The sequence below is a fragment of the Heterocephalus glaber genome, unplaced genomic scaffold, assembly GCF_053883595.1.
Source record: "Heterocephalus glaber isolate CG9 unplaced genomic scaffold, H.glaber_assembly_v1.0 deba00001729, whole genome shotgun sequence".
In the NCBI taxonomy this organism is placed as follows: Eukaryota; Metazoa; Chordata; class Mammalia; order Rodentia; family Bathyergidae; genus Heterocephalus; species Heterocephalus glaber.
This window is the reverse complement of record NW_028258440.1, coordinates 12,409,723-12,424,179: the sequence shown is the minus strand read 5'-3', so window position 1 is coordinate 12,424,179 and position 14,457 is coordinate 12,409,723. Positions and strand designations below refer to the sequence as shown.

The following is a 14,457-nucleotide window of genomic DNA, read 5'->3' as shown; positions in this document are numbered from 1 at the left end:
GCAGAAATCATGAGTGGAGACTGACTCAACTGGCCTCTGGGCGTGGATGATTTTTCTAACAGCAAGATAATATATTGAGGACAGAGTATATTGAAATACTCTTACAAATTAAGTCTGATCTAAAACAGTACACACACACACACACACACAAAAGTGTACTAATTAGCTAAAGTACTTACATCATAATTCACCTTACTGGACTCCAAAGCCCATTTTTTTTGAGGGAGTCCTCAGTAAAAATCAAGGGATAGGACTGATATTCCTTTATCAGACATTTGCCTTTAACTCTGCTTAAAGACTAAGGATGACTCTTTCTGACTCAGGAGTTTCAGAATCAGAGAAAGAACGAACAAATTAAATGTCTGCCTTCCTGAGGGGTACTGGAGAGGAGGTCCTTCTAAGTAACTTAACTTGAAAGCTTCATTTTGCTTTTGGCAACCCAGAGTACTTTTCATTTTGCTGTATCATCATATCCTATCAGGAAATATTTAAGCTGGTATTTGCTTATGGTACTTACTTCCAAAATACTATCAGCTTTCAAAAACCTGGGCCAGGAGATCAGCACTGTAGTCCAAAATCTGCCATTAGCTAGCTCTCTGACCTTGACCACCTTACTGGATCTCTCTCGCTCTTTGTCTTATCACCTACAGTGTGTCCCTTCTTTTTTTCCCATTAAGTTTATTGGTACATTTTAGGTATACAATACAGTTACATTCGTCATTGGGATCTTGTACTTTTACATGATGTATCTTGGTTCTTATTTTTTCCCCATTCCCCTGCCCTCCCTTCACCCCCTCCACCCTTCCCTATTTACAAAGACTTTATTTCCATGTTTTTCCTTTTCTCATATTTTTCCTTTTCCCTTCTTTCCTTTCCCCTACCCCTCCCACTTCCCCTACTCCTTTAGACCTTTTCTTCCTATTTCACAATGTTTCCCTTCTTAATGTAATATTATCTGATTCTGATTTTTTTAGATATTATGTCAGACACAGGACACTTTGTATCTTGCTGCTAACCCTAACTTACATATTATCAGTTAATTAGTCAATTGATTCTATAAGCTAATCCTATGATAGATGTATATACATATAATATGGTTCCAAAAGAAGTGGATTGAAAAAGATATTCATGAAGCTATTCTTAAACAACACAGATATTTTTCAAATTGAATGCTATACTATAGATTCTGATTGCTTTAAGAATTATGAAGAGATAGCACTCTAGAAAAATAGAGTTTTCAGAGAAAGCTTGCTGGAGGAGCTAGCCCTAAGGGATAGGTAAGTTGGAGTTTGCAAGACAGAGAGGGAGGTGGGGTTGAAGAAGTGGAAAAGAGCAGGAACAAAGGACAGAGTCAGGAAGAGGCTCTACATGTTCAAGCAGAGACTTATTTGACTAGGATACCAAAATAGTCTGGATGTTCTAATTCCTAACTTGCTAAATTTTAATGCATTTCATTTTGTGCAAACACTGAGAATGAATTAGCCTATTTCCATATACTGTATATAATGCAATCTAGTGCATAGCAATCTAGTTTTCAGAACTGAAGTTTGAAGATCAGCAGCTTCTCATTTGAAACTTTAAAAGCAAAGTATCAATTCTACTAATACTATAATTCCCATTTATTCAAAAGAAGACACGATTAATGTATTCTCCTCATCTCTTGTGACCCATCTCTGTTTGTTAGCTCTCTATTAGAGAAAAAAAAAAGCCAGTGTCATCTATGCCTATTTCTTATACATGCAGCTTTTTCTCAAATTGTCTCACTAAATGGTTTAGACACTCCTATGGTCTTCGAGTCAAAAGAAACCTTTTTGATTAGTGTAAATTTGTCTTTCTTTCCTGTGTATCCATCTAGCTGGTAGGACTAATCTCTGCTTTAGAGACGTACTTTTCATAAATGTTTGCACAAATTTATGTTTTGGAAAGCCCTCTGAAAGCACTACTATACAAGAAACGTATTCCAAAATTTTTAATGGGTTTTTGTCATCCACATTGGAAAAAAAAAGCAGTCTATTCTTCAAGATTCAATATGATTATTCTTCAACCAACTAACAAACTTGGTCTTCCTATGCTACCTCATTTGATCCTTCCACTGCAGGCAGCTCCCATTTTCCATTATTGCCCAAATGTGCCAGGACCATGCTTGCTTTCACAATTCCACTTCTATTGCTACTACCAGAAATTCTCTCCTTTGTCTTGATTATGAAAATCATACCCCTCATCCCATTTTTCCCAAACTCACATCAAACTCTAGTTCCCCCATTCTTTATTTACTTAGCATTCTTACTATGTCACACATCTACAATGCCCTCCTGGGCAAGAACAAAACCTCAACATCTCTATCTTAATCTGCTTCCACATTTCTTTCCCTGACCACTCCAGTCCAAAATGATTCATTCAATAGATCATAAGGTTACAATTACAAAAAGATACATATGCTTCCCACTGAGAAAGATATACAAAGATCAAGTAAAGTAACAAAAACAAGTGATTTCACATTTAGATAAGGTGGTATGGAAGAAACAAAGAGAAAGATAACAATGGAAAGGACCTAATTTTAAAAGTCTGCTTAGTAACAGGCTCATTAAGAAGGGGCATTTGAGTTGAGAATTGAAAGATTAGAAGGAAGCAGTCATGTAAAGAGTAAAGTTTCAAGCAGTGAAACTAACACACACAAAGGCCCTGTGGCATATTTTAATAACTGAAAGAAGACCAGTGTGGCTAAAGAGTAATTAATAGGCAGAAAACCCCTAAAAATAGAATACAGAGTTAGATAGGAGCCAGATCATAGCCAAGGAGTATGAACAGGAGCCATTGTAATGAGTATGGATTTTATTCTAACTACTATGGGAAGTCATTGGAGGATTCTGAGCAAGAGAATCACATGACTTCATTTAAGTTTCTGTTGAAAATGAAGTGTGGAAAAATAATCAGTTGAGGCTGTTTTGATCATTCAAGTGAGAATGATTCAAGTGAGAATGTTGTGATCATTCAAGTGAGAATTATACTAGGTTGGAAGAGGAGAAAGGTATATGGAGTTGAAATACACTTTGGAAACAAAAGCAGCAGAAATGAAGGAAAGACTGACTATGGAAGATAGAGTAGAGGAAGAATTCAAGGATGACTACTAAACTTCTGACTTAAAAGACTGGGTAAGTTGATAATGCTGTTTACTGAGGTGGACAAGAGAAGAGCCACTTTCGAGGAGCAGAGATCTTGCCAAACTCTAAACCACAGAGATACTTTTTGTTCATGTCATTCACTTGGCACTTAACTGCTTTCCATTGTTATTTCACTAGTTTTACTGTAAACCTTCTCTCTTGAGTAATAAAAACTAATTAACACTTAGATTTATACATTGTGCTTCTGCTGCTATATAGCACAGGCCTGATTTCAGCCTCCATTACTGGTTGATCTAGAATAAGCCCATGTCTGTTTTTCAGTGCTGTGCTGAAAGAAAGAGGGACAGAAAAAGGAAAAAGAGAAGGGAGGGTATGGGGGTAAGAAAGGATGGAAAGAAGGAAAGAAAGAAAGATATGAAAGGGCAGAGAAGAAGGAAAAGAGGGAGAGAGAAGGAAGTAAAGAAAGAAGAGAGGAAAGAAGAGAAGAAAAGAAAGTTCCAATTTATAAACCATTTGGTGCAGTTCTTTTACTATTCAGTAAAGTATTCTGTATTTTCTTATTGTCTACAATGGTTAGCTATTGCTTTAGTAATAAAAATTATAGGGAAAATTATAGCATCAAAGTATAATTTTAGAATATTTTAAATTACATAAGAGAAATGAGAGACACATGAAAGCACCTATAGTTACATTTGAATAAACTAAACATATAAACAATGTGACTACTGTAGAAGAGCAGGAATGATGAGGAGCTGAGAAATGGGTCAAACTTTTGAAGTCACTTGAAAGATGTATAGCACAAATTGGATCATTTTTCTCTCTGAAATTATAAAACATTGAATGGATTTTCAAGGATTCTCTGTGATTCAATTTCTGTTGGCAAAAGAAAAAGCTTGCTTGAAGTTTGCAGGTCATCATTTCACTTAGTTATTAAAATACCACCTTAGTTCATTAGTATACAGTTGAAAGTTATGCTCTTGATGCTATATACGTAAAAGGGCAGCTCTTGGAAAATATTATGAGGTTGGTTTAAGTGTGCTATCTCCCAACTCTGTACCCTGTCCTCTTTATTGACCGACCATTCTTCATTTACCTAGCACTTCTCACTATGTCACACATCAACACTGCCCTCCGTGGGAGGAGCTAACCCTCAACATCTCTGTCTTAGTCTGCCTCTATATTTCCATAAAAATTTTCCTGTCCTGCATTTTGTTCCCACTGATTAATAGTCTTTCTCTGCTAATGATAAGCTCAATTCACCAAGTTATTCATGCCAATTTACTATAGTTACTAATGACTTGTGCACCCAGGGAGGAAGAAACTTCTATTCAGGAAAGGGACTTCATGGAAATAGAATTTTCTTCCAAAATGTAGTTCTCTTTTTATTGTTATCATTTTTAATTAACATACAACAAATGCATGTATTTTTAAGATGCAATGTGAAGTTTGATCCATGCATATTTTGTGTAATGATCAAATCAAGGTAATTGTCATATACATCACTTTGTACTTTTATCATTTCTTTGCTGTAATAGCATGTGAAAACCTCTCTTTTAGTTATTTTGAAATATACAATACATTATTGTTATCTATAATCACCTTACTGCATAATAGAACACCAGCATTTATTCCTCCTAATTGTAATTGTGTACTTATTGACCAGCCTTTACCCAAACTTCTTCCCTATTCTCTGGTAATCACTGTTCTACTCTTTATTCCCATGAGATCAACATTGATTCTGAGATTCCAGGTGCTACAAGTCCAGTTTAAGGGCTTCTTTGCCTTTGTGCTTTCCCACAGAAAATCCTCAAACCATGACAGGGGGATGACTACTTCTTCTAGTTATTAGGCCTATCTCTTGGGTACAAGTGTTCTAGTTCTGCATGGTATTAACAATTCCCCCGACAAAAGTCACATTCTTGAGAGCTGCAGCCAGACTCACTCATGCACCTGACAACTCTCCTTGGCTTCAATGGGTACAGCCAACAGGGATGAAAGAAGCCAGCCAAGCAGTGACTCTCAGCTTAGACAATGAGATAATAACTCTGGGTGCCCTTTGAGGCAACTAGTCCCTACCTTCTTGCCAGTGTTCAGTAAACTCCTGCTGTCTCCCCTTCTCAACTTGAAACTCCCTACTCAGTTCCCAAGTAACTCTCTGGAAGTCAACAGCCTTCTAACAGACCTTTCTATTTTCTTTCGAAGGTTGTGGCAGGAACCTGGGCAGTTGTAACAATTATAACATCAGTCAACAAGCAATTATTCTGCTCACTATAGTACTAACTTATCCTAGCCCACTGTTGAGATTTAAAAGCAGCAGAATTAGTGCATGCCTCTGAGGAGTTAACGGTCCTGTTGCAGAAATAGTGATTTATCTCAGGGGCTGGAAAAAATAATTTTTAAACCAGCTGCTCCCACACCCACCAATAACATTTGCATTCATTATAGCAGATACCTTGGGAAAAGAGTAAACGTTGTCAAGTAGCTAGGAAGGTGTGAACATTTTGGAAGGTCCTGAAGGGCTTCAGTGGTAAAGAGACTCTTCAAAACAAGGAAAAAAGGGTCCTTCCTCAGAGCACTGTGAATGTTCTCAGGCTGGCTGCATTTGAACTCTACTGAGAGACAGGCAAAGCTTCAGTTGTGCACACCTTCCTGCATGTTGTCACTCATAACTACTTACATAATGTAGCCTCACCCCTTCCATTCAATTCTACTTTCCAGACTAAAGCACAAAACCTTTTTTCTCTCTCCCTTTTGATCTTGTACATTACTCTCTTCCTCCTCCCTTTCCTCCTCTCTGTTCTCTTCCTACTTTTTTTCTTCTTGTTCTCTTTCTCCTTACAAACACATACACATATACACACACCCTAATACCAATTATTGTCACAAATAAACAAATCTATTGTCATCTTATTGCCTTATTTTTATAAGAGCAGCTGTGATTTCTTAAGCATTTATGAATGACTAGGGCCTAACCTTTTTCATTATTACATTTAATCCTCAAAGCATCTCTGCATCTTTACAACTGAGGGAACCAAGGCATAAAAATATCAAATGATACAATATATGACAGTTCCTTGGATTACATAGCTCCAATGTAATAAAACCATGTTCTAACCAAGATCTACCACATTCCATAGGCACATGTTTCTCACAGGCTCACATAGTACTTCTCACACTCAACATTTGGAAACATTTTGTGTGTCTTCCCTTCTTTTTCTCTTCAGCCATTCCTCCAAGGACCTGGTACTTAGGCTCTCTCTATTCTATTTTTCCCCTGAGCATGCAATCTAGCTGTCAGTGTCCTTCTTTAAGCATGATGTCCACAAATTAATAGTTTCTTGTGGTACCAGGGGATACAGATAGGAAAGAAGTCAAAAATTCAGTTTAAGGGGCAAATAGGATGCAAAGGTGAAATCAGAGAAAGAGCAGAGTTCTAAATGCAGGCAGAAGACAGGCTTGCTTATGCTCCACACCAGTGGAGTGCCATGGTGAGGACCTGTTTTTGCTTGGAAGCACAACCTGGGCCACACTGTGGAGCACCTTCACTCATCTGTCCTTCTCTGGGGCAGAGACAGTTTCCAGAGCACAGAAGGATATGAACTTGCAAGTCCTCGTTGCTAAAGGGCTGCTTTTCACTGGTGAAGAAAACAAGAAGAGCAATGATGGGTCACCATCATGAACTTCTTTACAGTTCCTGCCAAGTAATATGATTAGATCTATTTTTTAAAAAAACTATCCAGGATTTTTTTTTCTCCTCCATTTTAAAGAACTGATTAAAGAATGTGCAAAGGTAACAGATGGCTCCAATTCTAGTCATGTCCATTTGCCTTCTGGGAAATGTGGAGTCAAAAGAGTTTGTATTGAAATTCAAGCTACTTTTTACATCTGAATAAATTAGGAAGGCCCAGAGAGTATATTATCCTGGGAGAGACAGATACTAAATTCCCCCGTTTGAGCAGCAATAATCAGGGTTGACAGTACCTGAGACATTTGGTAGTTTCTGCAGCCTGCCTAATCTATTGTGACGAGTCTTCAACTATGAGCACGTCTTGAGAGCCTGCACAATAATAATAGTGAATGACTATTTGGACTGGATTGTGAATAAAAGACTGTACATATGTCTGTAATGAGAGTTTCATTGAAAATGAAAATACTGGAGCTGTCATATTTTTTAATACTTCGATTTGCACATCCTTGACTGCTTTGGGGCATAAAAAGAAAGTGCCAAGCAATTTGTTGTCAGCTCTTGAAATAAATTATCATTTAAACACTTCCTCTTCACAAAGGTTATTAGCTTAGTAGCACATTCCTAGGGTTGGACCATCAGTAGTGGAAAAAAACCCCACATGACATTAAAGTATCTTTTCAAAAGCTGAATATTAGTTACTGTGGAAATTACTCTCTCAGTAGCTTAACATATTTTGCTGTAGCTCTCCAATACTGCAGATTAGGCTGCAGCGACTATTAATAAATACTGTCATATTTTACAGCTGTCATGCAAAGCTGAAAAAAGGATTCACTGTGATTAGATCCTGTTTACTGTAATATTTCCAGCTCAGACTCAGAAAGGCAGTTTTCCTATAAAGGTATTTTCCATAAGTAGAATATTTCTCCATCGAATGACATGACTAATTTTAATATATCGTTAACTCTTTGGTGGCAGTAAATTTGAGGTTGAATTGATTTCCCAGCCAGAGCTACATTTGTCTCCAGACACATTAAGCTAAAATGTCAAATTTTCTCTCCTGGGTTGTCCTTCATATGCAGAGATGGTGCTCCTTTCAGGAAATGTGCTTTGAGTAGTTCCCATCCCCCTCAGAAGGACAAATCTGAGCTAGCCTATCCACCTTCTTTTACCCTGTCTCTCTTGTGACTGATCGCATTGTTTGCAAGTCAGCTGGTCAGGATTTAAAGTAGGAATGTTACCTCAGTAGGCTAGCTAGAAATTCTGCTTCCTGAGCTAAAATGTTATCATACAAGCAAAAAAAAAAAAAATAGATCTCTAGACCCCCCCCCATGCACTAGCTGTTTGGCACGATAGTCACATCTTTGAAAAAGAGGTGACAGCTGGCAGCGCTGCTTTTTCTCTGACCTTCCATTGCTTTTCATGGAGTTCCCTGTGGAATTAACCCTCAGTAAGTGGAAGATCTAGTTTTCAGTGAATGAGTAGTTTTTACAACAGTAAGGGTTAGCAGAAATATACTCTAAATCTGGGTTTGGGCCTGAGAGGTCCTTTTGAAAAAACTTGAAAGGATTTTCTTAAATGTTTCTTGGGGAAGGGACAGACTGTGATGTAAATCTGCAACTATGACTTTGAGGCTTGTCCCTTGGAGCTCTTTAGACAACAATTAAAGCTAATGCAGCATTGTTATGAAAGTAAAACAAGAGAATGCAGGTAAAGACTTTAACACCAAGCTGAACATAGTGATGTGCTCAATGAAATTTAGCTCTTATTTTATCACAATCATAAGACAGTACTGCTCATTGGGTAGGGAGAGTAATTTTATCCCTGTCAGAGGACATTTGGCAATGTCTAGGGATATAGTAGTCCTGAGTAGAGGCCAGGAATGCTGCTACACATTCAGCAATGCACAGAATAGTATTCTCCCTCCCAACAAAGAATTATCCAGCCCCAAATGTCCATGGTGCCAAGGAAGCAGCAGGTCAGGAAAAGGGCTGCAAGAACTTCTCAGGGGGCTGTCAGTAACCAATCTAGCATTTGCTGAGTGCCTCCTACTGTGCCTACATCAGTATTAATAGCTATGTTCAGTAAGAGGTAGCCTTCGAGTCTGAAGACCTAACATCATGGCTAAAGAGACTGTTTAATATTAAAGCACATGAAGCAAAGATTAGTACAAAACAGCAAATGGAAGAACTAGATTGCGTAGCACAGATTTCATGTGCTGTGGGAGCCCAAAGAAAAACAGAGTTCATGAGCAACAAGATGGACTAGTTAGGGAAGGCTTCATGGAAGAAGTTATAAATGTTTCTGAGCCCATTGCAGAACTGCCTCCCCCAACAATGATCTTGCCTTGATGGCTAAGGCCAAGTTGGTATCTAGAACCAGAACAACATGACATTCCCATCAATGCTTCTCAACGTCAGATCTCAGGGCAAGAAACACAATTAAAAGAAAAATCCCCCAAAAGGAACAATGCTCCTTTTACTAAACGGAAAGCAATTAATTAGGGCTGTTGAAAATACACAGTAAGCAAAGGGAGGGAGGAGAATACCAGCAAAATTCTATTTTCCCAACTAATCCTGTAGCAAAAGTGCAATTTTGCAACAAAATCAACAGTGTTCTCTCCCTCTCACACATGGACTCTTTGTTTGACATTAGCACTGCTACACATGCTGCCTTAGCCGAAAAATGGATGGAAGCTAGGAAGACAGAATATGTACTAAAGAGGAGGGAGGCTAAGAGTTGAAAGAAGAGCACAGCTCACTCTACCCCCGCTCAGGGCTCTGTGGAGCACCTTCACTCAGGGGATGGGGAGGTCACACAAATAGAGACTACTTCACTCCCTGACTTCCTGGATCCTTTCCAATCAGTGAGTTGCCAGGGTCGTATGCTGTCCTGCTTTGTGGACTCCACAAACGATCTGATTAATTCTCTGGCACTAACTGCCTCAGCGGGCTTTCTCAGCAGTAGAACAGAGGCTAATTAAGATCATGTCAGGCAAGGAGGCTGACAGGTTATGTTCCTGGGCCTCACTGAACTTTTAGAGGGTGCTTCAACCTCACTGCAGGCAAGCGGAGCTTGGCCAGGCACTGATTCCATTTCAGGCTCCCATTTATTTCCACAGGTTCCTGCATCACGGACCTCCATTTTGTCAAGGATTTACATGCTTCTCCTTGGGATAATTAGCTGATACTGTGTTCACTTTTAATTGCATTATTCCAGCTCCCTTTCATTTGAATTTTTAATATGCTTGTAAACAAAGATAATAATTAATACTGGGGTCATTTTTCCCTACTAAATAAAGTGTGTGTGTGTGTGTGTGTGTATGTGTGTGTGTGTGTGTGTGTCTTACTGACACTTGGCCTACAGAGGTGAGCTTAGGACAAATAAAGGAAGCTCTACTTCTCACAGCAGGTAGAAAATGGAGGAAACATATGGAACTCATTACATCAAGTGGTGGATTAGACTGAAAATATAAATAGATTTTCCCTTCCTCCAAATGAAAGCTTAGATGAATTCATGGAAGACAGACCAAATAGAGAGTTATTAAGGGCAACAGAAGTGCTAGAAGATTTCTCTATACTAAGGTTGACAAATTACACAGTAAATTTTTGAGGCTGTATTTATCTTCTCATAGGCAAATACTCATACAGAGGACTGGCTTTCCATCTTCTGAATTTTAAAAGATAATGCCAAGTCCACTATGCATCTAGGAAGTAGGAAGAACTGCCCAGAAGTAAAGTTCTCCAGAACATTCTGTACTGTCTCATATAATCAGTCTCTAACTAACGTCAAAGATAATACAGTTGGACACTGAAGTGTTTAGGGCAGATTTTAATCGGTAATCTACTATTGCAATGGGAAGGAGTCCAGCATAAACTGAACCCATTTTCAATTTGTACAGAAGTGACTGGACATTTCAGAGGGAGACTAATCAAATAGGGGAGGGATGAATGGGGCCTCAGGAGACTCAGGGAAGTGAAAAGTTACAAAGAGCAGGAAGAAGGGGTTGGTCCACATGAAACTCATCTGGGTTTGTTAACTGGTACTCTTATTTTTTTTAATCAGTACACATTTGTAGTACATAAAGTTTACATTCCTTGTGGGGAGTTGGTTCAGGTGCATAACACATCTTAACTCCTTTTTTTATTCCCTTTCCCTTCCCTCCCTCCCCTCTCCATCAATCTTCTGATCCCCAAAGACATCATATTACAGTGATACAGTGATGTTAACTGGTGTTCTTTAAAGTCAGGCTCCTGTGCTCCCACAGAGTCATACAGAACAGACAGTAAATTCTTTCGGACCCTTGAGTTTTCTTAGACAGGTACTTTAGGATGTGGTATGGTCATTCTAGGGATACAGCCTTGAGGCTCTGGAAACTATGTTAATGCTTTGTTCAAATCTTTGTAGGCCAAGGTTGAGGCTTTGTCAAGAAGAGGCCTCAGAGGAGGCTAGCAAGAGTTTGGTGAAGGCAGAATCTTTGTTGCTATGCATCACAAACACCCAGTTTTGAGAGATGAATGGGCCAATTAAGAGGTTTGAAGAAAAGCATCATTGAATTAGAACCTCAGTTCCAGGCTCACTAAGCAACTGTGTGATCCTGTCAAGTTACATACCCTTTCTGGTAAAATGAGAGAGTGAACTCCATCATCCTGCAATTAACAATTCTTGGGTGCAAGAATCATGTCGGGGCATTACTGGCTTTATAGAAGTGAATGAAACAGTGTCTCACCTTAATAAGTTTATAGTTTATAAGAGTATCATAGACAAATAAATATAATTTACAGTGATTCTTCAGGATTCTAAAATTCTGTAGGCTTTTATAGTACTATTTATAATGAAACTATAACTCCTTTTCAAATGACTATTCTAAGGAAGGGTTAGGGGAACACACAAATAACCACCTACATTGACTGACAATTAGCCCAAGAACGTCAGAACATTTATGTTTCCTTCTTGCTCACCTCTAGTACTCAGCCCTTAATCTTTCTAGGATGCTTGAGGGAGGAAAAACAAGAAAACCATGCCCGTTGTATAGATTAGGATGCCCTAGTAGATCTTAAAATCCTTCTAGGTAGATTTCCAAACTGGCAACTGCCATGGTGTCTACTAACAAAATATTTTATAAGGTTTGCTGGGATTTTCAACAATGGCCTCTCTTCCACTTAAGACCTCTACTGCCAGCACTCTTCAAAGTGTTAAAACATGGTCCTACACAGTCATTTGCAATCTCCAGGCTTCCCAAGATTGAAGCCAGTGTTTCCTACCAAGATTTACATGAGTTTCTAGGATAAAGATAGAGCAGTTTTGTTTCTTGAATGTAACCAATTTCTCTAAAGATTCAACATTCATCATTAGGTAAAGCAATCACAGTTTCACATGAGCTTTCCAGAAACCCTGACCCCTCTTCCCAATTCTAGATCTATGTCTAGTTTCCACCCTAACACCTTTACCTTGATACCCTATCTGAAGGTCACCATTCTGAACTCTTGAGATTATTCAGTGTCCCCAGAAAAAATTTCTCCTTCCCCTATGTTCCTAGGCCAAATGAATGGCACTATGCTACTGCCTGAAACAGAAAACACATCCTTGAATCTCCCCTCTTCATTGACCCTTACATCCCATCACCATGACCCTCTTCTACAGTTCCGCTATTACTGGCTCAAATTCAAGCTCCCATCATGTCTCGCATCATCCTTCTAATTGATTTGCCTGATCCTGACTCTTCCACTTTTGCAAATAAAAATCTTCCCATCTCATCACTCCCTTGCCTCAAAGCTTTCAGCAGCATCTCACTAGTTTTAGCATCAAATTCTAACTTCATAATATGGCTCACAAGACCCTTCACAATCCAACTCTAATTCACATTCTTTTACTATATTATTTTAATTTTTTGGTTTTTTGTGGCAGGGTATCATTATATAGTTCAGACCACCCTTGAACTTGCCAAATTGCCCAGACTGCCTCAAACCTATGATCCTCCTGCCTCAGCCTCCCAAGTGTTGGGATTATAGGCCTGTGTCACCACACCTGGCCTAGCCCACATTCTCAGCTTCATCTCTGCCCACCCTTTACCTACTAGTGCTGTGTGCTGTAACTATACAGAGCTTTCCATATTGCACCTGTATCATGCCTGCTTTTGTTCCTTTGCACGTGGAATTTCTTCTTTCTAGCACTCAGCTCCTTCATTCCATTCCATTCCCTTCCCAACACACACACACACACACACACACACACACAATCTGGAAAATAACATATCCTTCAAAACTCTGCTCAAGTATTTGCTTCCCCAGGCTTAGATCTCCCTCCCCAAAACACCCTCTGCCTTCATACTACTTTGTATATAGGTCTAGTATAGCATCAATTATATAATAGCACTATTGTTATTATTATCTGTTCATGTATTATCCTCATCATACTGTGAACTCTCTGAAAAAAATAATTGTCTTATTCATCTCTGCCAGCACTGTGCTAAGTGCTGAGTGTAACACAGTGGCAAGTAATTATTACTGTAAACTGAACAAACTAATGAGTGTATGAGAGTATAGATAACCACCTACCTCCTATGCACTGGGCTAAACCTGATCTTGAGTTCTTGTGTGACCCAACCACCACACCAAGGGTATTATCTGATAGGTCTCCCACTACCTCAGTGGCTATTATGTATAGTAGCTGCCCTCTTCCTATTGTGCCTTGCCCCCTCCCCTGTGTGACATCACGCCAAGATGGTTGCTCCTACCAAAGAAGAAACTTTTCTTCCCAGCATGCCCCTGTTCCCACCTAGAGAGTAACCTAATACTAGCTTACCTCCTATCAACTAGTGACGTCACCGGCTACTCCATTCCCTAGTCACTACCTCACTAGATCCCACCTCAGCTCCTACAAACCCCACCCCAGTCTCTATAAAAGACACTCCCTGCCCTGGCCATATTGCCTTTGTCTCTCCTTTGTTCAGAGACAGCCGGGCAGATCTGTTCCCGTAATAAAGGTTTGTTGTGGCCTGGTCTGGTCTTGGTTCTTCCTGTTCCAACCGACTTGGAAGCAAAACAGGTATTTTAGTGCTAGGAACCTTAGTCATGGATTTCTGACTAAAGGACAAACTTGCAGTACACTACATGATCCCTGAGACTCAGCCAATACAGAGTCATTAATATTTGAGGATTTTCAAGAGCTAGGTATAGATGTTGCACTATTTTATCCAAACCACAAGAGTTCTCTAAAGATAAGATTAGCATGATATTAATTTACACAGCTCCCAGCAAAAACTAAAAGAGGGAAATTATTTCAAAATATCTGTGTGGGCAATGTAAGAAAATGAAAAGCAATTTGAGAGTAGATTTAGTCAGTTCTCAGATAATCCAGGCATAGATAATCCAAGGGGCATTTCTGTGGTCATGACATAATGCCTTCTCATAACAGATTTTTCTTTTTGGTTCTAGCCCACTGAGGTTTGGCTGAGCGTGGAAAGTAACAGAGATAATCCAAGGAAAGGGATGTCCTTTCAGTTACAAATTCCCCATAGGCAAGAAGAACCCCTTTGAGGCACCAGCAATAATATGGGATAATAAAATAATTATATAGAGAAATAGAAGTATATTGGGGAGTGGACACAGAAGAAAGGATAGGGACCCTGAATCTGGGGAGAAAGCAGGC

The 14,457-nt window shown here is 39.1% G+C and overlaps 1 protein-coding gene across 4 annotated transcripts in view; it reads left to right on the top strand.

Annotated features, from left to right (window-relative positions):
* Gria3 (glutamate ionotropic receptor AMPA type subunit 3) overlaps positions 1-14,457 on the top strand; it is a 356,081-nt gene that overhangs the window by 77,205 nt on the left and 264,419 nt on the right. The gene's annotated exons all lie outside the window — the stretch shown is intronic.